The following is a 25,949-nucleotide window of genomic DNA, read 5'->3' on the forward strand; positions in this document are numbered from 1 at the left end:
CCATCCATGGGAGACTTTCCGTTGACTTCTCTAGGCACAGAAGGGAGAACAGAGGGTTTGGTGACTCAGGCACAAACCTGGGATCTCTTCCTCTTGCTGACGCTGTTGGCAAATCTTTTAGGATTTAGCCAGATTCATCCAGGGACCGAACGGCACCATCCCTGTGCCACTGATAGAGCACAAGAGGATGCACCACTTGGCAGAAGTGAATTCCTAATTGTGCTGTGCCTAAGTTCCCCTCAGCTGTGAGATGTAACGGTGCTCACCCTATGTTGCATGATGGTGGAGAAGCTAATAGCTATTTATGCCAGAGAGATGCTTCCAGATCTCTAGATAAAAGGTGCTCAAGGAGGGAAAATTATTATCATCATGGGCCAAAGAGCTACAGGGGATTCGAAATCTGTTTGTGTTTGTAGGATGTAACCACTAAGGAGGGAGAGACTGGGACAATGGAGCATGCACAGCACTAATGGAATGAGCGTAGGAAAGAGGATATCTCTGGAGACCCTTAGAAACCATTTCCCAGTGGTAAGATCTACTTGGGTTGTTTGTTCTTCTTCCCAGATGAGAGCTGCAGTTGTGGATGCTTTTATCACTTACGAGCTGGACTAGATGGAGGCCAGAGAGCGCATTGTAGGGATGAGCCTGTGTGGCTCTCCAGTGGGTAGGTACTGATTTATCCAGTCTCAGCTTCCATTTCTGGCTTTCAGAGCTGTGCTTTATAATAGAGGAACCTGGAATGGACATTTCAGGCCTGTTTTTCAAGCTTATGGGATGCAAGGGCATGACATGCGCATCTTGAGGCTGCAGCAGAAGGGTTATTCCTGCCTTGGGATACAGTCTGGGCTGAGGTGTGGGTTTGGAGCGGCTCCATGGTAGCATGTGGTGGTTCCTTAAAGACATTTCACTTGGAGATTCACTTTTTCCAGCTGATTCACGTCCTCGTGCGAGCCCATTTCTTTCCATGGTGACAGTGAAGCTGGCTGAAGCTCCACCTGATAACGCGCCTGGTCCAGGCTAGAGGCTCCTAACAGGCTCTGAGCCCAGAAGAGCCAGGGACTGTACAACACGGGTTGTTCCCTTGAGATTAAAACCCAGCTAGACAAGCTGTTTGCAGTCTGTGGTCTGGCAGTGCTGAGTACACTGCTGTGCAAAGCGTTGGGCAAGCAGGTGAGACACAGGCAGCATCCATCCCGGCTCCCCTGGAGTGTACATCCTGCTTGCCCACGGATCCTCACTTCCATCCTGCTCCAAAACCACCATGTCGCCTTCCCTTTGCTCCCTGAGGCAGCCCCATTTTGTGCTCGGGGGAGATGCAGCCTTTCTCACTGGAGACCTGCAGCACACCATGCTCTTTTTTTCCTCTCCTGTCTTTTTTTTTTTCCTCTCCTGGACACTTTACTTAGCTTCTTTCTTCCCTCTCATTTTCTCTACCATCAAATGAAAGCCATTCAGACCAAAACGGTTCAGTCTGCTCTTTGTGTCTGGAAAACAGAACACCAAAGACAGCTGGACCTACCCGAGATGGCCACGGCCGTGGCAACAGTGGCTCTTTGTTAGCGCTGTTGTCTCTGCCCCTATCTCCAGTGTCTGGGGCCCTGTCTCTTTAAAGCTTTAGTGTGCTGTGTCAAAGCCAACAGAGAGTTCAGCTTATTAATGGATTCGCTAGGTTAATATCCCAACAGTTTGGTGTGGTGGTTTTTTTTTTTTCCTTTCCACCAGCATAATTTAGAAAGAGGGGGAGGGGGAGAGAAAGATAACCCAGACGCATTTCTGGGGAGGAGGGCATGGCATGGCTCATTGCTTTGGAGAAATGGAGCTGGAATGGCTGGTCGGGGCCACGAGAAGGTGGTGGCCCAGCCCTTCGCCTTCCTGTCTGTATGTACATCTCTCTCTATCTCCTTCTCCTGCGGGGTTCCCTGCATCAAAGCTTCTTCCAGTTCTTATGCTAATGAGGTGCATTAATGCTTAATGACTGTGAACAGGCTTGTTTAATTGCACCTATCTGAGCAGGAGGCACGTTGCTGTATAAGAGGGAACGACCATGTAAGCAGCTGCATGCCCTCCTGGACAGTCTTAATTACATGTAAAACTGATGTGATCTAAACCACCAGGCTGGTGATTAGTTTAGTGAGGCAGGTGGTACTTTGCAATTCAGTGCCTCAGAAACTCTAGAGCAAGTGAGATCAGATTCTTTCGTAGACTATGGAGGATAAGGCAAGCCCTGATCATCCTTGAATTTGATGTTGGGTGGGGACAAGCACGGCATAGTAGATTAATTTAATTAATTTATTGCAGTTAGTTTGCAAAGACATTATCTGCCAGCGTCTGTGCAGAATACTGAGCAGTCCCATTAATGCAATGCTATTTTGCCTGTAAATCCTCTCCCCCCGCCCCTTACAGGAGGAATGAGCTGCGATGGTCTCAGCTTTCTGCAGCGTTATCTCGGGCTGGTTGAATACGACTGATTGTCTGAACTACAAAGGGCCCCGGCTAATGCAAAGCCATCCCTATTGGCACCAGACCTAGATTAATGACTCTGCATGCATTGACTTGGCTCCAAACTGGATTTCCCTAAAGCAGCTCGCTGCTGTCTGCACTCCCATATCCTCTAGCTGGTCTGGGATTGTTGGGCTGGCAAGAGCCACGGAGCTGGGAGCACCTCCAAGTGGGAAGGCTGTGGATTAGGGGTGCGCAGGTATGAAGGTACCTGTTATCGACAGCCATCTGCTGCTCATTACTCAGCCTCACTGCTTGGGGTTATTTGTTTTGCTTTTATTCACCAGAGGGGGGATTAAAAAAAAAAATGAAACAACCTTTATTAGAAATCACTTTGGCAGAGGAGTAAACCAAATCCAGCAGGATTTGGGGGTCAGTTGTTCTCCCAGGATAGTTGTCTCCCAGAGCACCACTGCCCAACTGGATGCTCACACCTTCCCCATCCCCACACCAAACCATTCCCTGTCGACACACTGGATCCTTCCAGGTCTCCACACTGGACACTTCCCCATCCCCACACCAGACCTCTCCCCATCCCCTCACCAGACCTTTCCACATCCCCACACCAGAGCATTCTCTGTCCCCACAATGGACCTTTCCCCATCCTCACACCGGACCCTTCCCTATCCTCACACCGGACCCTTCCCTGTCCCCACAGTGGACGCTTCCCCATCCCCACACCTGACCCTTTCCTGTCTGCACACCGGGCTCTCACCGGACCCTTCCCTGTCCCCACACTCTTCCTTGGCTCATCTCCCTCAGACTCTTCCTCCCCGTAGCCGTCCCATGAACTCTCAGATCTCCCCTCTCCTTGCCTGCCCGGGCCCCAGCCAAGGCTCTTCCTGACGTTACTCCCACAACAACCACTTCCTTCCCGTCCCAGCACCCCCAGCTCCACAGCCGTCCCTGCCCAGCCCTGGCCCCTCCCTATCTCCCTGAGACCCCTCTCCTGCTCCTCTACTTCCAGCTACCACTATTTATTTTGTAAAAGGACTTAGAGACTGTTTCTCCTGGAGTGAAGCCGATGGTAGCGGAGCTGCTGTGTGAGGGGTCACTCAGCGTCCCACTTCCACCATAAAAGTTTCCTCTTGGTGTCCACAACACCTATGGGGTTTTGGGGTTAGAAACCCAGCACATGGGACATGTTTTTAGCCAACACGCTGGCACCAGCTCCCCCAAATGAAGCATCCCCCCAAGCCCACCATATTTCAGGCTCAGCAGCAGGGGGAGGCCTGGCCATGGCAGCTGCCTGCATGTAGTGGGAAGGTGGCAGGGCAGGAGCTGGGGAAGAGGCAGGTGAGGTGTGTGGTGGGGGATTAGAGTGCTGTGGTGTTTTCCTCAGTGTCTTGCTCCCAGTGGGCACATTTTGTGGTGGCAGAAGGCTCAGCCATGGTGGGGGCAGCAGCTGAGAGGAGGGGGTGGCAGAGGGAGGCACAAGATGGAGGCAACTTTGAGGGGGAGAGCAGGGACCTGCCTGGATTTTGGTGGGAGCTCTCCCTCCCTGTGAGCGAGCCCTGCTCTGAGGGGTCACAGCTGCCTGGCTCCCCATGCCAAGCGGCTCCACCACCATCTGTCTTCCCCTTGCCCACTCCATGCTGGCTGTTCCACCATTGTCCCACCAAGACATTTTGCTGCGCCAACACTTGGCCTTGCAATGGCCTCGAGGCAGACTTTGGGTGGAAAAGCAGACTTTTCCTGTCAGAAAAGTCAGCTTGAGCACAGCTCCATGGTGGTGGCACCAAGGCAACCCCTGAGCATCGTGGTCTTGCTGCTGCCAGGGACTGCCCGACACCTCACTGCAGTGGCAGTGGCTTGGGCACCCACAGTGCCACCCCTCTGAGTGGGACAAGCACCCTGACACATGCCATCACTGTGAAATCAGGAGTGTTTTGCTCTCCTGAGAGATGCTGCGAAACCGGCACCACGTCGGGGTGCATCCCCTGCGGGGGGGGTTCAGCCTTGCCTCGTCTGTGGGCGAAACACCCTCGCACTGAACCCCCAGCCTGAGCAAAACCTTTTTTTAGCACTCCCCTATTTGCCAAGCGTACTTCCCTTCTTTTGATTCTTACCACCTACATACAGTCTGACTGCAACGGCAGAAAAAAAAAAGGGGGGGGAAAGAATTGCAACATTCAGTCGAAGGCTTTTCTGTCTAATGACGTTAAATTTATTAACCAAAACTCCAGCTGCACCAGGCTGGGATCTAATAATATTCAGGCTATGGAGACATCAAGTAGAAAGAAGCTTAAAGCCCTTTTTATTTCACAGTAAAACTGTCAGTAAATAACTGGATTGTCTTGAGACTGAGAAAATGGGGATTTATCTTCCTGAACATGAAAAGTGTGCTTATTTTTTTTTATCAGCTTCAAAAAGCCCCAGCAACCTTGATTTTCCTTCCACACCGTTCTCAGCAGCTCTGCCAAGCCCCAAAACCACACAAATCAAGAGACAGGCTCTAAAGATATTTTTAATTAAATTAATTCCTTTTCCTTCCTTCCCCATTTCTCCCTTGTCCCCTCCTCCATCCTCTCTTTCTCTCTCCCTGTGTCCCCAGCTAATGACTTCTAAGCACTGTGACATTTCAGCACTGGCTGTCACTAACACCACACCTCCGTGCTGGTTATAAATTGGGCACAGAGACATAAAATTCCCCACAGAAGGTCCCCGTTTGATGATATTCTCCGAGGTAAATCTCCAATAGCTCCCTGTTTTCTTTAATAACGCTAATAGGCATAGATTAATTAAACTGTTATATTACTTCCTTCTTTCTACCAGCACCAGTTAGAAATCTTATTACCTGCTCCTCTCCGCTTGCCTTTTCCCTAAGGTGGTTATATTCCAACCAGTTACCAAGGTTTCTCAGAGCCTGTAGCACAAGGTGAAACGGCAGACAGCGTCTCCGTGAGGCTGGATCCTGCTCCCAGCCCTTGGCTCCCAAACCCCACCGACCTCGGCAGAGCCCGGGCAGGCGTAACCGGGGTCAGGATTAAGCCCGGTTTGTCTGAAGAGGTTCTGTCTTGAAAGCAACAGCAGGGCTATTGTTGAGTCTGGATGCCCCCTCTAAAAGGGACCACAGCTGTAGGAAAGGGAATTGTATACATCCATCAACTCCTCCAGGGCCTCAGGATGTATTAGTTAAGATTGTGGGATAGCATGTCTCGGCTCCACTGAAGGGCTCCTTTGAATGACATGTTGGATATACTGTTGCACATCTGGCCGCTGTATTATTGAATTGCTCTACGGTTGCATTTTCCAGACCGCGGGAATGTGTTGGTTCAGGAGCGTGGGGGGGAAAGGATGAAGGAGACAACATGTGGGAAAATTAGAGGGATGCATCCCGCAGGGTGGGGTGGGTTTGGATGGAGCCGCGTGGTGGAGGCGGAGAAGGAGTGGGGAGGGGGGGGGGGGCGAGGCAATGCTTTCACACAAAATGCCGTGTTGCCATTTGAAATCCACTCCAGAGCTTCCTGCTCTAATTAAATTTGTCACCATCGTTACTATAATGCCTGCCATTCCTCCGGTGCTTTTTGTTCTCTGGGATCCCAAAACATGACAGAGGCAAGGGCAGATCCTCTGTGTTTCCTCTGCGGGAGCTTTTTCAGAGCAAAACAGGGAAAATGCAGTTGTAGGAGCTGCTTTGGGGCAGGAGCACAGCCACTCCTGGTTTGGGAACACTGGAGTGAGACACACTGAGCCTGAGGAGTCTGGGCAGTTCTTGATGGCCTTTTCCAACCTTAATGATCCTATAAGGTGTCTCCTGGGACTGCTAATTTGCAGGAGCTTGGGTTAGAGCCCTGGGAAGGCCTGTTGAACCCAGGAGCCCTTCTTGGGCTCTCACTTGGCTCATCCTGCTCTCGGCCCCTCTGGACCTGCACGGAGCCCAGTGTCTCCACAGCCACCTACGCTCCTGGCACCATGTACACCCACTGGCCACTGCCAGCCTGCCACAAGATGCCCGGTATGGCTGCTCTGCGCTGCACTGGGGCAGGAGGAATTCACTAATTACTTGCAGCTCTTAATATGGTCCCTGAACGCTGCCAGAGTGGCGTGAAGGGCTCAGAGCAGGAGACACAACCTGCTCCATCGTGTCTTCTGTGTCAGCTTGCAGCGAACTGAATGCAAAAAGGCTGTCTGAGCTGAAAACAGCAGAGCCCTTGGAAATTTAAAGGTGCAGAGCACAGAAAACAAAGGCGTTTGTGCTGCTGAATATTCATCCTGGCGTCTGATCCTGCCAGGAGCAAAGCCTGCACAGCTCCTGTGAAAGCTGATGGGAGGGAACCTTGGTCTCAACCTCATCTTGGGCTCCAGCCCAAATCTGAGGGGGGAGAGCAAATTAGTCCTTAATGCACATATATCTTAGACTAAAACCTGATAAGGGAACTCTCCTATGTTAATTTACCTGAGTTATTTACTATACTGATTGCTGAAGGTACTCTGATTAGCGCATGAAATATTTCTATACCTTCGGTCTGATTAACCCATATCTGCAAAATAAATATTTGTCTCATTATAGTTATGCGATCGTGCAATCAAAGACCCTATCATAATGGGAAAGGGAGAGAGTATCCGTGTGGAAAAGGCAGGGAATGGCGACACAGAATGAGCAGGTTGGAGAGCAGGGAGATGAAAAGCAGGGGCATGGCTGGAGGGGGAGGCTCAGTGGTCCCAGTCTCCGGCTGGGGGGGGGGGGGGGTCGAAATGCCGGGGAGGGCACAGTTCTCCTCCCGTTTCACCGGTGCTAATTGGGACTAATTCCGTTTGACTCAGCAGCGTTTTGCCAGTCCCAGCGAGAGGAGGGTCAGACCTTGGGAATCACAGGGGTGAGTCCCAGCAGGCTCCCAGCCTCCAGCTTTTTTGAAACAGAAGCAGGGAGTTCCCGGCAGCACGGTGCGTGTGCCAGTCTCCCAGACGAGCTCTTAAAATAGCCCAGCGCACCAGGCTGTGGCACCGGGGGAGAGCGCGGAGGATGAAGTGTTCTGTCTTCCTGGCCCAGATCCGGGGAGAGGAGGGGTTGGCAGCTCCCTGCCCAAGGCAAAGGTGGCTTACAGTGCCGTTTGGGGACGAGGGCAGTTGTCGCCTCTCAACCAGGTGGCAGGGAGCAAAGGAGTCACCAGCCAGCAATGCCAGCTCTGCCGAGCATGCTGGACATCCTCCCTCAGAGATGGGAGCTGTAAGTCATCTGGAGGAGAGGATCCCCCCTCTGCCGTTACAGGGCTGTTTTGCATATGCTCCGTTAGGAAAAGGGGAGTTTTATTGTGGCTGTACAGAAGAGCTAAGTCAAGAGGTTGCTTTATGGCTTGTGGATCCCGGCGTAGAGAGGCAGGCGTCCCAGATGCAGCATATAGCAAAGCCTGGCAGCGGCGTAGAGCACTGCTGCAGCACAGAGCAGGGCTCAGAGAAAGAGCTGAAGTCATTTTTCTTCTAAGGGCAGGGGGTAGTGGGGAGGAAATATGAAGGCAGCCCTGTTGCTAAGGAAATCTGCTCTTTGTACGGTTGTACATTTAGGTAATGCTAATGAAAGGCCATATAGTAGCGAGGTGCGGATGTCAGCACTATGCACTCCTGGATATTTGATTAGCATTTCTTTGACTTTGCCTCCTCTAACAGAAATACCTGAGTACATGGATATTAGGAAAACAAAATCCCCCTTCTCCTCTGCCAAGAGCCTGGTGTTACGCAGAGAAACGAAAAGCCTTACCAAAATATGACACTCCATAACGAATGTGTGTTTTTTTCCCCTCACACACACCCTGGAGAGGATGAGAGCAAACATGTGATGAGAGCAGAAATAGTCACATCACTTAATGCATTGCTGGACGGTACCCAGCCGGCACAGCGATGAACCTGGCGTGAGACCCGAGAGCAGCAAACCAGCGTAGCATCCCATTTAATGGCTGATGGCCCACAGATGTTTTAAACCTCGAGACTGTGTCTCTCAGAGGTTTCCCTTTCGACTGGAGCATCAGCAGGCAGCTTTTGGAAGCAAAGGCTGCGGATGCTCTATCCAGGGACCCAGCACATCTGCGGATTAGCTGGTGTGTGCGTGTGTGTGTGTGGCATCCAAGCCCGGATCCGGTGATCTGGCTTAGGAAGCAAGAGAGGACCCACGCTGCTGCTACAGAGCACTAGCACCATGTCCTGCTCTCAAGCGTTGCTGGAAGAATGAGTCAGCCGTTTTCCTTCTCATGGGGGTCGAGTGGCTGCCCCTGTCTGAGTGTCACTAATGAAAGCACCCAGGAATGGAAGGGCTCTGTGCTTGCATGGTGTGCTTGCAACAGTCTTAAAGACCAGCTGCTCTGCGTGAGACTTCCAGAGAGCGAGAGCGCTTGAATGAAGCCCTTATATCTCTCTTTCTTTTTTTTTTTTTTTTTTTTGCCACACAGTGCAGCGTGGGCTCTGTTCCTCCTCGCCTTTTGCTCTTGCTCGCTGGAGCAGCCCGCTGTGTCTCAGAGGCATGAGGAGTGAGTCCTCCCGGGAGTCCTCCAGCTCGTGTGAGGAATGGCCCCTTGGGGGATAAATCCAGCAGCAGGGCCCGAGGTGGCAGAGACGTTCATGAGCGTCTGTCCTCGATGACAGCAGCGCCTGGGATGGAGATTTGGAGGTTTGCACGCCTTCACTCCCTCCCTGCCAGCACCTGCCCCTCCCTTTCGCCGTTGTGCAACATCCCAAGGGCAATTACAGCAATGCTTACGTGGAGGAGTGATATTGGGAAAGTATTTAGTCATTTTAACTGTTCTGCTGGTGGCTCCCCTCCCTTAAGGTGGTTCCTATTTATTCTTTTCCCTCTCCCAGCAATTCGTGGCAACTCTCGCTGCGCCCTGTGGCCCAGCAACCGCTTTTTGGTGTGTCCTTGGGTACTGAGGGCTCCTCTTGGCAAGGGAGAGTGGAAAAAGCCGCATTCCCATCCGATAATACTTTTCCTTTCCTTTCCCCATCCCTCCCGTGCTTACTACAGTGATTTTAAAGCTTCCGCCCCTTGACAGCGATGCGGGGGGGGGGGTGGATGTTTTTGTAAGCAAAAGTAAGAGGCAAGAGGCTGAAGAGCTTCTCCTGCTCTCAGAGGCTTCTGGACGCTTCTGTGTCTCCATCCCTGGAGTGATTTTCCCTGGGCCCAGTGTAAACAAGGCAATCCGTTACAGCAGTTTGAGCGTTACTCCACAAACACACTGCTGGTCCCTGCCCCCACCATGGGCTCCCTCTGCTCCTGCTCTTCCTGCGCTGTGCTGGGAGCCTTGGTGTGGCATGGGGGTTATCCGGATGCTCATCCACATGTGGGAGAGACCTCTGAGCATCCCAGGGTGACGAAGGCTCCAGCAGGAACAGGGAGTTGAGCCTGAACAGCCCCATCACTCATTGCAAGGCTCACCCAGGTTTGGCTGCAAAACTGGGGAGCATTCAGGGGAGTTTAGGGACACTGATGCACTCCCGGGGAGGGACATGGAAGAGTCATGGGTATTGTTTATCCTGAAAAGAGAGTGAAAAGAAGAGCCTGCGGTAAAAGGAGATAAGCTCACGTGCACACAAGAGCAACACTAAAAAATACATGATTAAGGTTACAAAGTCAGGCACGGAGCGTGTAAGAAATCCTGGAATTAAGGACATCTGAGCAGCTTATGGCCATGGAACGCTGTGCATTCATTAGGGGACAGCCTTAACTCTGGTCTCAAGGTGTTTCCTCTGCAGTGTCTCTGCCTCAGGGAGTGTGTGGGATGGATGGAGCTTGGTTAAAAGCAGCTCAGTGTCCAGTTTGTGACTGTCCCCCCACTATTCTTTCTGTAGCCTCAGTGCCTTGTTCGCTGTGCATTGTGTAAATCCTGCTTGGAGGTTGAAATTGTTCCTCCTGGACTATCCCAAAATGCTGAGGCTGCCCTTGCCTCCCTTCCTTCCCTGTGTCCCACCTCCATGCTGCTTGGTGGTTGGCAAGGGGGAATAGCAGGATCTCCCCCCACCAATAACCCTTTTGGGGAGGTCTGGCTTTGCCCTGGGACCCCGGAGCAGGAGGGAATACACTCTGCAGCTCCAGGAGGGCTGATGCAAGTGCAGCCCACATGCTTCACACTGCCAGCATTTGATTTTCCATCTGTTTTTTGTTTTGGTTCAGTTAAAGGCAGAGAGGAGAGGTGGGTTTTGGTGTGAACCTCCTGTCTGTCTGCATGCAGTGTGTGGGACAAAGGCAGCTTAGCACGGAAAGCCCCAGAAGCACCCCAAGGAGTGGGCTGGGGGACTTAGAAGACATCGTTTCTCCTGAAGCTGTGGGAAAAGTGTATATTTAGGACAAGCAGCCTTGCAGCCTGCTGGATGTATTCACTGTCTGAGAGCCGAGCCAGCCAGAGCCTGGAGGGGACAGATGGAGGAATTAAGGACATCTCAGCTGGGCAGCAGGACCAAGGGACGCTTGCAGGGGAGCTGGCTCCCACACCTGAACCACTTTGGAGACAAGGCTGGGAGTTACCAGAGCTTTTCTTAGCAAGAGAGCCCTCCACCGGAATAATGTGTTGTGGACATAAAAGGAGATCTGGAGAGGGAATATTTTCACCCTGGAAGCTGCTAAGGAACTTACATTTAGCTGCTAGCAATCTGTTTCAAACTGGGTTCCTGTCCCAGGAAAGAGAAAGCAGAGCAGTCTCGCTGTGTGGACCGACTGTAAATTCTTTTCTGGCTTTGCTGGTGAAAAACAATGTGCTCTCAGTGAAAACCTCCCAGAAATCCAGGACGTGGGTATTTTATAAGTCAGCCGTTTGGAGAGAGCAGCTAAGGAGACCAGTCAAGTAGATCCCCTGACTTTTATTTGCTGGCAAGTCAGTGGAGTGGCTGGAGAAGGACGGAGATGCTGCCGCTCTCACTGAGACGGGCAGGTCACGGTGACACACGCGTGACCACGGGAGAGAAGCTGGGAAAGCATTCCTGAGAGAAGAGATTTGAGAGGGATATGTGTAGCAGAGCACAAAGCTCAAAAAGCCATGGTGAAACTTTGCATTTAGATGCCTGCAGCAGCAACCTGGGGAGCTTTCCACAAGGACCGATACATTTCCCGCCTCACGGCATTTGCTTAGAAAGAATTCATAAATATACCCGCCACTACTAACCATCCTTTTCTGCTGGGAATTGCCATTAGCAGCTACATTCAGTGTTTTACATATAAAAAGCACCGAGGCTTAATCCTGTGCAATGCTTTCTTCAAAGTCTTTGTAGGAGAGACAACTCCAAGCTGGATTTCAGCTGAGTTACAGCAAGGTGTTGGGAAGCAGGGATGTGTGATGGCAGCACCCAAGAGATGCACATGGTGCAAGATGAGATGTCTTGAAGGATGGGGTGTATGACCTGGAGAGGGACCTGTCAGACCTGTGAGTCGCTGCACATGGAAAGCTTCCATCAAACTTGCACAAGTGACACTCACTGGGAGACTAAAAATGGATGGGTTTTCCTGGATGTATCAAGAATCCTAGAATCACAGAATGGTTTGGGTTGGAAGGGACCTTAAAGATCATCTCATTCCACCCCCCTGCCATGGGCAGGGACACCTTCCACTATCCCTGGTTGCTCCAAGCCCCGTCCAACCGGGCCTTGGACACTTCCAAGGATATGTCATCCACAGCTTCTCTGGGCAACCTGTGCCAGGGCCTCCCCTCACTCACAGGGAAGAATTTCTTCCTTATATCCCATTTAACCCTGCCCTCTGGCAGTTAAGAAGCACAAGAAGCACATCCCTGACTCTAATTATCCCATCACATTGCAAATCCCTGCTGCAGCACCAGGGGCTGCATGAGATGTTCAGCCTTTTGGATAGGAAGGGAGATTCCTGTTCCCTCAGCTGCTTTCGCAGCAGGAGCTGGACTTTCCCAGCTGAGGTTTTACCTCTGCTGAAAGGAGCCTGGAGGGAAGGTCCCCATGGAGTTGCTTGTTTGGAAGGGAGATGCAGTCTCATGCTCTGGTCTGCGGAGGAGTTACCAAACACAGGGAATTAGGATGGGATTTCAGTGGAAGCAGATTATCCCGTTTCTCTCTGAACACATTTCTGCCTCTAAATCAGCACATGGCAGGCAGGGCAGCCAGCGGGGCAGCTCCCATGCATGCCGGAGGGGACTGAACCCAGAGCCTGGGAGGGTTCCCTGTGTTCCCAGTGTGGCTGGAGCAGGAGCTGGGAGGGCAGGAGAGGGATGGAGGGGGAGCATACAGTGGGCACAGAGCTGCAGTGCTGGATGGGCAGCATGAAGCGCTGTCAGAACAGCAGGGACTCGTGCTGACGACGGCTGCAAATGGAGATGGAAAGGGCTGGAAAGGAAAGGACTCGACACAGCTGGTCCCCTTCGGCTTTGATCTCGAAAGCAAAGGGGTGTTGGCTGCAGAGCAGGAGAGGGGAAGAAGGGGGATGACTCATAAAAATATTGGTGTTTCCATGAAGATGCTGTTACCTGAGGACAGGAAGGAGGAGGGACCTTCCCTGCAAATGTGGAGGGAGCTGGAAGAAAAAGTCCCCCTTGTGTAGAAATTTCCAGCCTGCTTAGGAACATGGAGCTGTTTGCTCTGGAGCCAGTGGGTTGGTTGTTTGCTGGCAATTGCTGGTTTTGTGCAGAGTGGAAGGTGGTTTGTGTGCTTGTTGCTTCAGGGCAAAAGAAAAAGAGAGAAAAATAAAGGAAGAGCTGGTTTTCTTGGAGGCCTGTGTGGTGGAGATGTATCTGGAAGAGGAAAGAGAGCTCTCCTTCCTGCTGCTGGGTGAGGGGGTCAAGGGGGATGATCCAACCCCAGGTAGCTGGGGAGAAGTCAAACACTCCCCAGGATCTTCGGTCAGAGACTCTGGCCATGGGAGGGCTGAGGTTTGATCTTCCTGGCCAACACAGGGGTTGTGCTGGGGAGAGGGTCGTAGTTTACTCACAGGCACGTAGATTTACACCATGTACCCATCTCTTCCCCTCACAAGTGGCAGAGGTGTCTTGTCCTGCACAGGAGAACACAAGAAGGACGGGTGGACACAGGTGATGCCTGCTCTGTACCAAAGTGAGCTCAAACTTTCTCTCTCTGCCCCCTCCATGAGCCTTTGGGGGATTCCAGCTCACAGAAGCCTTACATGCAGCGTCGGACCAGCTCTAATTTTTATCCTGGAGGCAAAAATCACTGGAAATAATGCTTCATCACTCTGAAGGTCCTGACACCACCCTTAACCACCACATCACGAACCTCCTGTCGCAATTGTGATCTGCGTATGTGTCAAATCCTGCCTCGCAGATAAAAGCTGCTCCGCAGGCACCTTTTGTACTAAAATACGGAGCCTTTAAAATGTGAAAGAACAACAAAATGTAGGACGCCACACAAAGCTGACCCACTGGGGACTGGGGGGGGAAAAAACCCGCAAGAAGGAGGGCTTGACACACAAAAATTGTTTTGTTAACAAAGCATCATTGTTCCACTCTGAATCGGTTTGACTGGAGTGGTAGAAACACCCCATCTGGAGACAGATGGAGAGTTTTCTGGCTAAAGAGACGGCGGGGAGGAGGGCCGGCTGACAACCCAGCAGATAGCATTGTCTGCTGCTACCTTGGTAATGGAGAGGAGAAAGGGCGGGTGGCAGATTAGGCATCCCCTGTGCCACCCGCCCAGCACACCGGATCCTTCTGCAGAGGGAGTTGTGCGCCCAGGTTGGCTGCTCACACCTTAGGATAATCCTCCATCTTTTCTTTTGTGCTGGTTGGGTGTTCATGGGGACCAGCCAGGTGTCTGGGGAGGCTACGAGCCACCGAGTTCCCGTCCAAGGTGCTCTTGGTGAGATGGTCCTGCTCCACTTGTGTGCTGTGCCACGGCTTGGTGTGGTGTGCGTTTAGCAGCACTGGGGGACCAAAGTGCAAATCTCGTTCCAGCGTGAGCTCCTGCTCTTGCATGGGTTTTGCCACTAACTTCCAGGAGAGCAAGATTTGGGAGGATGCTGAGTGGAAACCAGTGTGGCCAGAGCTGCAGGGAGTGAAACTGGTGGCAGCAGCAAGAGTTGATGCAATGCCAAAATGCCCAGGGATGGGTCATGTGTGGGATGCTCAGGTTGACCCAGCAGGCCTGCAGGATGCCTGAGGGTTCTTGGAATTGCCTGGCCACCTTGCTGACGTTGGGAATGAGCGAGGAAAAATCTGTGTTGAGTGCCCAGCGCCTCTGAGCTACAGCACAGGCTGAACGTGAAGTGGTTTATGGCATCAGGCTCTGCTGGCACACGGTGTCTGCTCTGCTCCTGAGAGCTCACCAACAGCCCCTGCTCCCTCTGCTGCCTTCCATGCCTGATGGGAAACTCCAGGGTGGGTAATGCTCCTGCCAGAGCTTTGAGGGATTGTATCCTGCCCACCCTATCTGAATTCCTGATGACTTGCTAATTGCTTGACACACTCTACTTGCAATGCAAGAGACAGGCTCACGTCATCCTCTGTGGTTTGCCAGGGGAGAGTGTGAACCTCTTTTTGACTTGCCTTGAAATAGATGAAAAAGAATAGAGCTCGATATGATTAATGTGAAAACTTCAGCTTGGTTTCCTGCCTTGGCATCTGGGCTTTGGTCTTCATCATGCCTTGTTTTTTGAGGATTGGCCGCACGTGAGAGCATCTGAGAGCTGATGGTGCTGGCTGGGCTGTGGTGGTGTGGGGGCTCCTCTGCAAGGTCTTTCCATAATCCCCAGATGCTGGAGACATTCCAGGTTTTCGCACCAGTCATGGAAGGATTCAGGTGGTTGCCTCGAGGCACTGCTGAGATAATACCTCAAGGGGCTCCTATTCAAATCCACTGGGGCCTTTACAGTTGTATGGTGGAGATCTATTCAAATGCACCATGGCTTTTTGGGGAGCCAGATGAGCAGCCCAGCTTGGCCACTGGCTGTGGGCAGGCAGTCGCCCATGCAGAGGGGACCGGGGGACCAGCATGGCTTTGATACACCCTGCAAAAAACCATGGAAGGATTAAAATAAAAGGTGGGTTTGGTCTTCAAGCCTTGGGGCTGCAGATGCAGCAGTGTGTTGGTGGCAAGGGGCGTCCTGATGCCCTGGTGTCCCCAGATACATCCAGAGTGTTCCCATGGGCTTGCAGAGCTGGATGCAATTTTGGCTTCCCTGCCTGGCTTACTAGGTTTATCTCCTGCATGGATCCCACCTGAGCCAAGCAGTGCTGAGCTGGTCCAGAAGGACACGGCACAGGGAGGAGTATGAGGGTGACAGGAAGGTCTGTGTCACATCCTGCTGTTCAATGCACGGGGTCCCCAAGTGTTTGCATCCATTGTGGCACCTCAGGTGACTTTGGGATGAAGTGGCCTCAGGGGGGAGAAGTGAATGGGGTTACAGAATGCAAGATGGAGTAAAACAGGATGGATCTATTCACCTGAGCTCTCCTACAGTGTGCTGTGTTTGTCCCAGAGGGACGGGTCCTGGACTTGGGAGAAGCGAAATGCTTGGACAGCCATCCCCTGCTTTCGCAGCCATTTGCCTGCCCTGGGATGCTGGGGACACTGTTCCTACAGCCTGCCCCAAAAAAACCATCCTTTTTGCTGTCTCGGATTTCAGCCCTGCTGCTGCACCAGCTGCACCGTGCTGGCAGGAGAGAAGAGGAGAGGGGAGGGGAGGGGAGGTGAGGTGAGGCAGGGCGGGCAGCTCGGCTCGTGCCGGCTGCTGTCACGGCGCAGCGCCCTTGACGTGGCGGTGGATGCCCGGACCCTGCCGCCGGGCACTGGCTGCCCTGGAAGGAGGAGACGGGGTCTGGATTGCTGGTGATGCATCAAAGCATCCAAGAGTGAGGTCTGACACATGCCTGGCAGCAGGTCAGGGTGCTGTTCTCTTTGCCCTACCACTTGGAAAGCAAAGTACTTCCCTGGGGAAGCGCCATCCACTCCATCCCGCTATCCTGGCATCTCGCTGCGTGGCGCGTGAAATCTTTCACCTTGCTTCCCCCTGTGCAGAAAGGGGAGGCAAATTCACATGCGAGCTCTCCCGGGAAGCAGAGGGGATGGATTCACCTTGCTGAGAGGCGAGGGAGTCACTGGGAAAGAGGTGCTGGAATAAGCGCAGAGTGGATTAATCTGCAGCGACTCCGCTGTCGCCAGACCCCGGTGTGAAGGCGCCCGGGGAGGTCGGGTGCATTCGGGCGGTGTTGTGCTGCTCTCTCTGCCTCCCAAACGCCTCCTGCGCCGAGCTCTGTGAATCAGCATTTCTGCAGTCGGAACGAGACAGCGGGGAAAGGCAGGAGGATGTCAGGGCACGGGGAGCCTGGCGGGGAGGAGGATGGGGGGGACCTCGTTAGAAAGGGGCAGCCTGTGAGGTGGGGGTGGTCTCATGCCGTGGCTCTGCAATCTGCTCCCTCCAGGTTTTTGCTCATTACCGCCGTATATCCCTCGTGTACGGTGGTGAGGTAAACAAGCGCTGGGAGCGATGCCTCCCCTTCCCGCCCGTCCCCTCCCCGCCGCCGGCGACGGGGGAATGTGACAAGCTGGCACTGGGAGAAGGCATGAAAGCGATGTGATCTGCCGCGGCTCCTGAGCCGGGAACCTGGGGAGATCCAGTTACGGCAACGGGGTTAGAACAAAAGAGATTTGCCTCCGGGATCAATTCCTCTCCATTTTCCGGGCTGTGCACGTGTGTGTGCGTGGAACGGCCTCAGTCTCCGGTGCTGAGCACCACTGGCTCTGCCGCATCCGCAGCCTGGGGCCCGGCTGAGCACCAGGGCTCCGACGCTCCAAAATGCTTCTTTTTCCCAAAACAGGGAGAGCAGGGTGGTCCCCTGGGACAGGCCTAGAAATAGCAAGGCCAGGCCAGGCTTTGCAATGCTTGGAAATCAGGAGCCAAGCTGGGCAGCTGGCAGTTGCTGGAGCTCCAGCCTTCACTCTGCCAAGGGCTGAGCTCTGGGTTGGGATGTGAGACCACCTCTGGTCCCCATGATTTGCTCCCAAGGCATTTCCAGGTGATGCCTCCTCCCCTCCATCACAAGACTGGCCAGTGAGCAAAAACCCAATCCCTCAAAAGCCTTTTCTGCCCCACAATGGCTGTGCCAACACCTTGTTATACGAGATGCCTTTAACCCACAGCCGTGGTGGGGCTGCGGGAATCATGAGCCTGTCACGTGTGCTGCAGAACCGGCTCAAGGAATCAGCAGGATCCTGCACCCTGGGATGCTTGTCACTCATTTGAGGGGGGGGGGGGTGGGGGGTGGGTGGCTTATTTGGGGGTGGGGTTTTTTTGGCATACTGCCTTCTCCCAAATGCTGCCGGGGATGAGCCATGGAGAGCACAGATGTGCATCCCGAGCATACCACAACAAGGTTCCTGATTTAAGGACTGTGATTAACCTCTTTCCGACAGTTGCTAACCAGGTGCAGGATTGTGACGGGAAGAGGAGAAAGCTCAGTGAAAACAGCCAGTTTTCCTCCGTCACCTGGAAATGCACACGGATGCCATTTTCTGCCTGGAAATCAGGCAGATTTTAGGATTTATAATGAGTGCAGGGACATCCCGTTTGTACCAGTACTGACCTGTAGCTGCTCCCTGGAGTCTGTCTCCTCCTTTCCTGCTTGGGATCCCACAAACAAGGCATCTATGGAGTGTGAATCCAGCTCAAGGCATGCTGGTGTGTGGGATCATGGGCTGTGGACTGAGCCCCACTTGAGGCTGTGCATGCTAACAGGAAACAGGGCAGAAAATCGCCAAGCATTTGCCCACTCCAGGTTTTCCTGGGATCTTGCTCTTTGGAAAGCTGGGTATCAGGAGGAGAAGTGGTATTCCATAGTTAGGCATGAAAAGGGGAACCACTGCAGTTTGTGTTTTGCAGGCAAGAGTTAAACCAGGAGCTGCCAAAGTTGCTCATTTTCAGGAAATCTGTTATCTGTGGGATTCAGGGCTCCTCTGGCCAGGCCTATAAAAGAGCTGGAGAAGGACTCTTTCCAAGGGCATGGAGTGACAGGACAAGGGGGAATGGCTTCACATCAACAGAGGGCAGGGACAGATTGGATATTAAGAAGAAATTCTTCTCTGTGCGGGTGGTGAGGCACCGGCACAGAGAAGCTGTGGCTGCCCCATCCCCCTGTCTAAGGCCGGGCTAGAAGGGACTTGGAGCAATGTGGTCTAGTGGAAGGTGTCCCTGCCCATGGCAGTGGGTTGGAATGAGATGATCTTTAAGGTCCCTTCCAACCCAAACCATTCTGGGTTTCCATGACTGTCACTGGCCTCCCAGGTTTGGCTTTCATGTGTGACACTCACAAATGCTGTATCTCATTCCAAATACCCCTCTGGCGTCATGGTGGGTTTCAGATCAGCTTTGGAGTTCCCAGTGGGCCGGCCAAATGCTGTGGTGTGTGTTCGTGGATCACCTTCTGCACCTTGTTTTTTGGAGAGCCACACTCCTACTGCTTTTCCAGCCGCTGGCTGGATGGTTTTAGGATCCCCCCACTGTCCCCCCTCCCCTTTTATCTCCCCACCTTTTAATTGCAAATCCCTGTATTTCTCCCCAAAGAAGAAGCTGCAGTCTGTGTTTCACACTGGGGCTCCAAACACTTTACACGGTCAAGAGCTGTTCCTTGAGGGAACAGCAGGGAGAGAGGGGGATGGGGGCCCGGGCAAGAGGGCAGCCCCCAAAGTGGGTGAGTAGATGATAGGTTTGGGAAATCTGAAGAGACAGAAAAATTTATTAAAAACAATTAATAGCTGCTCCAACCAAGGATTTAAACTGAAACCAAAGCCTTAGGGAGGGAGGAAATGAAGTGGTGTATGATTGTTATTTTATTGCTTAATATTTTTATTTTTCTTTAAATATGATATGCTAAATGCAAATAAGCGTTTGTACCAAGCAGAAGAGGGAGGGGATGGAAGACATACCAGGAAAAGTGAGTGGGATCTAGGTTTTGCATCGTTTGCTGAATTACTGGCAGGTCTTTTGTAACATCTGTTAAAAATAAAACAAACATTCATTTCCATTTCTCGCTGCCTGAGATGGCTCCTGCAAAAAAATTTCAACCTGTCCAGGAATTTGTCTTGAAAGTTGCCCTCCCTCTCCTCACGCCTCCTCTTCTCCAGGGGAGATTTCCTTCCTGGACTTCCCAGGGGCTCCATTAGCCCCACATTAAAGCCTTTCTACTTTGCTCTAAAACTCTCCATCGAAGTAAAAGGAATTCTAATAAACCACTGGGAAGACTCTGCTATTCACTCTTTCCATGGAAACACGGCGCTGCCTTGGAGCAGAGCTCCTCTCAACGGAGCCTGGGTCACGGCAGGAGGAGACCAAGGAGGGATGCAGAGATGGTTTCCATTATAAGAGACCTTTTGAGAGAAATAATCGCTGCTCTCCCACCAAGGAAAGCCTTCGAGATGTCAGGGGCCTCGGCACGGCGCGGGAGCGGGCCCGGCCTCGGAGGGGGTGGTAGTGGGAAGTGGGATGTGCTGGGCGCTAAGAAACTCATTAAAACATCTGATTAGTGGAAATTAAGGCGCCCAGGACTGATTCTTCCCTCCCAGTGGGAGGGATGAGTCCAGGAGGGTGGATGGACCCGGTGCTGCAGGAAGAGGCTACACAAGGGGGCTCAAGGCTGGGGATGTGGGGTATGAGGGGGACACGGGGTCACAGGAGGACAGTGATGGCTCTGTGCCCAGGGTTGTGCTGCACGGACCAAACATCACACCACGAAAATACATTTTTCAAGGCCAAAAAAAGCCTGTTTGCTTTGAGAGGGGATTTCTGGCTATTCCCTGGGTCCCAGACAGGAGCTGGATGAGGAGGTCAGTGGATGGATCCCTACCTAAAGCTACTGTGATATAATTAATTTCCAGCCTCCTTGCAGGCACAGTCATCCCGAGTGTTGCTGTTCTGACACCGCACTGCAAGATGAAGGATTTTATTTTTTTTTTTAAGCGTGAGGAAGCTCGTTAGAAATAGCCCGAAGGGCAAAGTTAGGAAATGAAAATCCATCGGATCCGCTCAGAGCCGATGCACGGAGCTTGATGAGAGCTGGGGCAGGGCTGCTGCTCCCTGCCTGCGAGGAGACACCACATGTGTGGGGTGTGTGGCACACGGTGGCGCCTGGGCCAGGGGAAGAAAGCAATCCACTGGGATGGTTGGGAGTGGGGCTGAGGGAAAATCAGCCAGGAGGAGGGATGAAAGAAAGATGAATGAGAAACAGCCAGCTTAGAGCATCCCGTGTAGGTATTGGGGAGGTCCTTGGACCCTGGGTTGGCCACTCATGTCAGGGCCAGATGAAAGAGGAGGGTGGTGGGGAAAAGCTCAGTTTTCTCAGGATGCCTTATCATTTAGGTCGAAGCGGTGAGACGCCGAGGGGAGAGGGAGCCAAGGGAGCCAGAGTGCCTTTGTTTTAGCAGCTCCAGAAATAACATTGCAATGAGTCATTAGTTTTTAGCTTCTCTGGGGCAGGAGGTGCAGGGTTATGTCCAGGGAAGCCTCCAACTTTGATCAGCAAGGTGAGCCCTGCTCTCATAGCAGGGAAGACAGAAGAGGCTTTTTGATGCTGATCATGCTGTTTTGAGGTAGCTCAGGGTGAGATCTGCTCCAGGATGCTCTGGATCCAGATTTTATCAAGGGGATGGCAACTTTTCCATCTGCACAATTGAGCTTAGAGGTTTTAATGAGTAAAGTTAATTGGTGTTAGAGGTGGTGGTCTCCCACCCAGCCAGTGCTTGGGCTTAGATAGACATGACCGTGTCATGCAAACAGAGGTGATGTGGGTGTTGACACCTCAGAAGTGCTGAGAAGTCATGAAATCAGCCTTTTTGAACCCGTAAATTGTAGGCGCAGAACTATAAATGTTCCAGAAAAATAACGGTGTTTAATAACCAAAGTGTTTGGTGGTGATTTAATTTGCATATGGGGCTCTCTGGGGCTTGTGGTTTCAACCTTTCTCCCCACGGTGAGGTCAGGGTTTGAGGAGAGCAGGGCTGAGGTCTTCCTGAAATCACAGGACTCCTGGAGGTGGGGATTTCAAACATATCAGAGCTGGGAAAGAACATGGACCAGATTGTTGAATTTATTGGATTGCAGTGTAAAAATAACAAATCCTTTAGTCTTCTCTCAGTCCCAGAGGAGAAGCTGGGGGTGACGTCCTTTGGGTCCATCCCACCTTGGCTTTACTGGGGTGGTAGTCACGGCTTGTGGTGCCAAACAGTGCCAGGCTCTTCCCTGTGAAGGGCAGGGCAGATTGGTGATTAGGGGGAGTAACACCAAGTCCCTGGAGAGCCATGAGGTCCCAGCTTGATTTACCATCCTGCAGAGGCATGTGTGAAGTTGGAGGTGGCTGGGAGCATGTTGTGGTGTATTACCTACAAACAGCCAGGCTGGGTCTGCAATGGGGATGGGGATAAGGATGATTATGGGGAGGAAAAGGACAGGGGAGACGAGAACAAGCAGTCTGCTTTTGCAGGTGCTGTGTCCCGTTATGAGGTTTGGTCTGGTTTGCAGCTTGATGCCTCCTATCTCGAGTAATTAACAGGGAAAAGAGAGGGCCTGGTTATCCATCCTTCAAGAGCAAGGGGTTGAATTGAAAGGCAGCGCCTTGGAAGTGGATCAAATAGCTCTCCAGCCCCCCGCGTATGGCTCGGAAACTTGCTGCCGTGCTGCGTTATCAAGGTGAACAGCTTTAGTTCAATTAACGAGAGGCTCAGAGCGGAGTCGTGGGAGGAGGCAGGGCTGGGCGTTTGCGCCCTTCGGGCAGGAGCTGGGGCGCGGAGCTGCGCGGCAGCGATCCCGGCACCGCCGGCGGCAGGGCACGGGTGCCCCGGTGTGCCAGGGCCACCACAGCTCTGCGTCCTTCGGCGAGGGGACCACCTCCCCCTCCTCACCTCTGCGACGGGTTTTATTTACCCCTTGGAAAAATCAGTGTGTGTGGAAGGGTTGCTCTTTGTTACCACCTCCCTTTCCCCTCCTGCTAATAATAAACCTCCCCAAAATCAATCGCTCCCGGCGATGAGCTGCCACCAGCTCACCGTGCACCTAAATCCCCGCAGATGATGGTGCTGGGAGCCCGCGCGCCTGGATTTTTCCTGCCGGTCGCTGCCTGGGCTGCAGCTGGCTCCGGCACGCAGAAAGCTGCAGGTGTGATTTGTTCATTTGCCTCCACCTCCCCCCCTCCCCGCGCTGCCTCCCTCCTGCTCTGCTTCCCTGCCGAGCCCACCTAGCTCATCCCACCCAGCTCATCGCGGCGGCCAGACCCGCATCCCACCCTGCGCCGACTCCGGCATCTCCCGGTGCAGTGCTGGCGGAGGGTTGGGATCGCTGGGGTTGGAGAGTGTGTGTGTGTGCGTGGAGGGGAGGGGGGGTTAATCTGATCCTACGAGGTTGGAAGAGGAAAAAAAATCAAAACTATAAAGAAGGCAGCAGCCTCCTCCTTTTCCCTCTCCCCCGCTCCAGAGGATTAAGCCTACAAAAAAAAAAAAAAAAAAAAAAGAGAGAGAAAAAAAAATGTCTGCAGCTTTCTGTTGACCCTGCATGATGGCATTTTTGCGCTCTGTGTGCTGCCTCTGCTGATTGCTATTCCTGGCACAAACACACACACACGCGCACACACACACACACGCAGCCCCAGCACGGCTCACACGGGCACGGCGAGCCCACTCCAAAATACAAAAAAATCCCCCCCCCCCCAAAAAAAACCCCAAAAAAACAACAAACCAAACCCCAAACCATCCCCAAACCCAACCCAAACCCGTGCCGCTCGGTGTCCCTGGCCACCCTGGTCTCTGTCGGGAGAGCTGCCAGCACCCGCTGCCGCTCGCCCTCTCCTCCACCCCACTTCTCACCTCGGTCCCCAGCTCCAGCGAGCACTTTCTGCCGGAGCCGCCCGCAGCCAGAGCCCTCCACCACTCCTACCGCTGGCATTACATTTTCAGGCTGGATGCTATAGGGCCGTTTCTAATTACCTTATATCCCCTAGTGGTCTATGAATAATGGTTAGTGAAGGAGCTCAGAAGGGCTGCTGAGAAGGGAAGAAAAAAAAAAAAAAAAAAGGAGAATTGTGCTATTTCTCACATTTTTTTTTCTAAGGATCTAATCTGGCTACTGTGCTCTGGAAGAGGAGGAGAGCGAGCCAGCAGGAGAGAGAGGAGAGAGCAAGGACCATCGCAGGTATTGTTGCAAGCTACATCTTTGTGCTTTTTTTCCCTTTTTTTCCTTCTTTTTTTTTTTTTTTTTTTTTTTTTTTTTCTCCTGAAGCCGCAGCAGAATTGGAAGGGGGGGGGGGCTCGGGAGGGGGGGCGGGTGAGGGTGTGCGGACAGAGCTTTTTCCGGATTTATTTTTCTCTTGTGCAACTCGTGTGCTGCTGCGATTGAACGGATGCACGGCGCCGGCATCGCAGAGTTTGGGGAGGGAGGGGGGATTATACGTACGTGTGTCTGTGCTCTGTGTGTGTGTTGTGTGTGTGTCCTATTTGCAGCAGCAACGGAGGAGCCGGGGGGCGTGGGGGGGGGGGGGGTTGTTTTGCTTTTCTGGAAGTAATAAAGAAATTTGCAACCGGTCCAAAACCCCTCCTGACTTGCGGATTGATGGGTGTCTGAACAAAGATACAGCTGAGACTTGGAAATGTTTGTGTGTGGAAGGGATGGATTCGTTTTGCTTGTCCTGACTCCCTACTTTTGCAAAGTTAAAATAATAATGGGCACGGGGCTGCGAAATCCTCTGCAGAGGGAAGTCTTCCCGAGGAGGCTTATTTAATTGAGGAGTTATGGATGTGCATGGTTTTATACTTCCAAAAGTTGCGGCGGTGCCGCGGGCGGGCGCCTGGCTCTCCTTGCCGTTGTCTGCACGTGAGAACGCTGACTTGATGGATTTTCTTTCTTTTATTCGGTGGCTGGCGGGGCAGGAAAAAATGGATCTAGCAGATAACCCAAGGAATCGTGGGGTTTGCACATCTGGCTGCGCCTTTGGAAAGCCCCTCGGTGGGACTTTCACCTCCCGCTCCCTTTCTCCCACGGCAAATTTTGCCTCCAGATCCTCCGTTGACATTAATAAACAAACAAACCAGGGAATAACCGTGGAGCCCAGTGAGGGGGCTCGGAGTGCTGCCCGGGGGTGGGGGGAACCGTGTGCTTTTGTTTTAAATAACGAAACGGCGATGATTGAAAACATATGAATAGGATGCAATGCAGAGCGGGTGTGTTACGGGGCGGGGGGGGAAGAGCTGGAAAACTGCTTATACGACAGAAGCAGAGCTTGAATGAGTGTGGTGAGATGAAAGGCGAGGGGTCCGTCCCTCGCCCGGCTGCGAGGCTGCGAGGGGGGGCGATTCCCAAAGGCAGAGGAATGATCTCGGGGGGGGGAAAGCTCATTGGGGTAAACGAAAAAAAAAAAAACCAAAAAACCACAACAAACCTGAAGTATGTGATTATATCCCGTCCAACTTTGCCGGTTGCGGCGTTAATAGAGCTAATTGTACTCAAAAATAATAAAACCGGGGGGAAATATGCCTGTGTGTGGAGGGGGGAGATGTGTGGGGAACAGAAGGAGGTCCCGAAACCCCACCGGCCCCCCAAAAGCGCCGCCGAGGTGGGGCATACCGAGGCGGTATCCAAACGTGGCCGGATTGTGTTTATTTGGGCGGAAATAAAGATGGAGCAACTGCCCTGGGGAAGGCTGTAATCCCCCAGGGAACGGCTCCGAAACCGCGCCGGTGCTGCCCTTCGCTGCCTGCCCTTCGCTGCCTGCCCTGCCTGGCCTTGCTTTTGTGTTTGTTTGCTTCCGAGGAGGGGGGAGAAGGGAGCTGGGGGGGGGGGCGCGAAGGCGGGGAGAAGCCGTGAGGGCGGAGAGCCGATTTAAATTGGACTTAATGGATTCCCAGGGCAGCTCTTTTAGATGAAAGTCAAAATAAGAGCCAAAGTGAATCTCAGCAGACCTGTCTGTTGCATTAGAGATGCAGCCCTTCCTCTCCCTCCCTCCCTCCCTTTATTCTTTAAAAGAGAGGGGGAAAAAAGTGTTATCCGTACGGAAGACGGCATGGAGTTTCTCATTCCTATAATGCGAGCTCTAATTGAAGAACTTGCAGCCTCTTGGGAGAGTCTTTACTGATAGCTGCTTTTGTTATTCATGCCGCGCTCTGTTTTCTTGGGATTTTTTGGGGGGGCTGGTGCAAGTCTGGCTGTGCTGGGTGTGATGCTGTGTTCCCCCCCAGGCTGGCTCTGTGGGCTGATGGCAGGTAGGACCCCCTGGTCCCCTCCTCAGGGGGTCACACCGGGCTCCCCCGGGTAGGTTGTGCTGTGCTGGAGGAGGAGATGAGCAGCTGAAACCCCCTGGGAGCTGTCGGGGTGAGATGCTGCAGTCTGGCTGCGGGTGGCTCTCATCCTCACAGGACCCCCTGGGATGGGGATGGATCCTGCCCAGCGTGGCACATGGGAATGGGTGCAAAGCAGGGCTTCTGCCTCCTGCTTGCGTGCATTGCAATGACTTAGGGGTGCCTTGGGGTGCCACAAGGCTGCTTGGTGCAGAGGGCACAGTGCAGTCCTGCTGTCACAGCTC

General features: G+C 52.9%; 1 protein-coding gene across 3 annotated transcripts in view; it reads left to right on the forward strand.

The window, feature by feature from the left end:
- The window catches only part of RAI1 (retinoic acid induced 1), a 74,596-nt gene that overhangs the window by 11,595 nt on the left and 37,052 nt on the right, over positions 1–25,949 (forward strand). For 2 of the 3 annotated variants that reach the window (XM_032126081.1, XM_032126082.1), the window contains exon 2: positions 23,486–23,566. The gene's annotated coding sequence lies outside the window, so the exon portion shown is untranslated. Of the gene's footprint in view, positions 1–416; positions 529–23,485; positions 23,567–25,949 lie in introns of all 3 variants that reach the window. The other variant, XM_032126083.1, reaches the window with a different exon arrangement.

The sequence above is a fragment of the Corvus moneduloides genome, chromosome 16 (assembly GCF_009650955.1).
Source record: "Corvus moneduloides isolate bCorMon1 chromosome 16, bCorMon1.pri, whole genome shotgun sequence".
Lineage (NCBI taxonomy): Eukaryota > Metazoa > Chordata > Aves > Passeriformes > Corvidae > Corvus > Corvus moneduloides.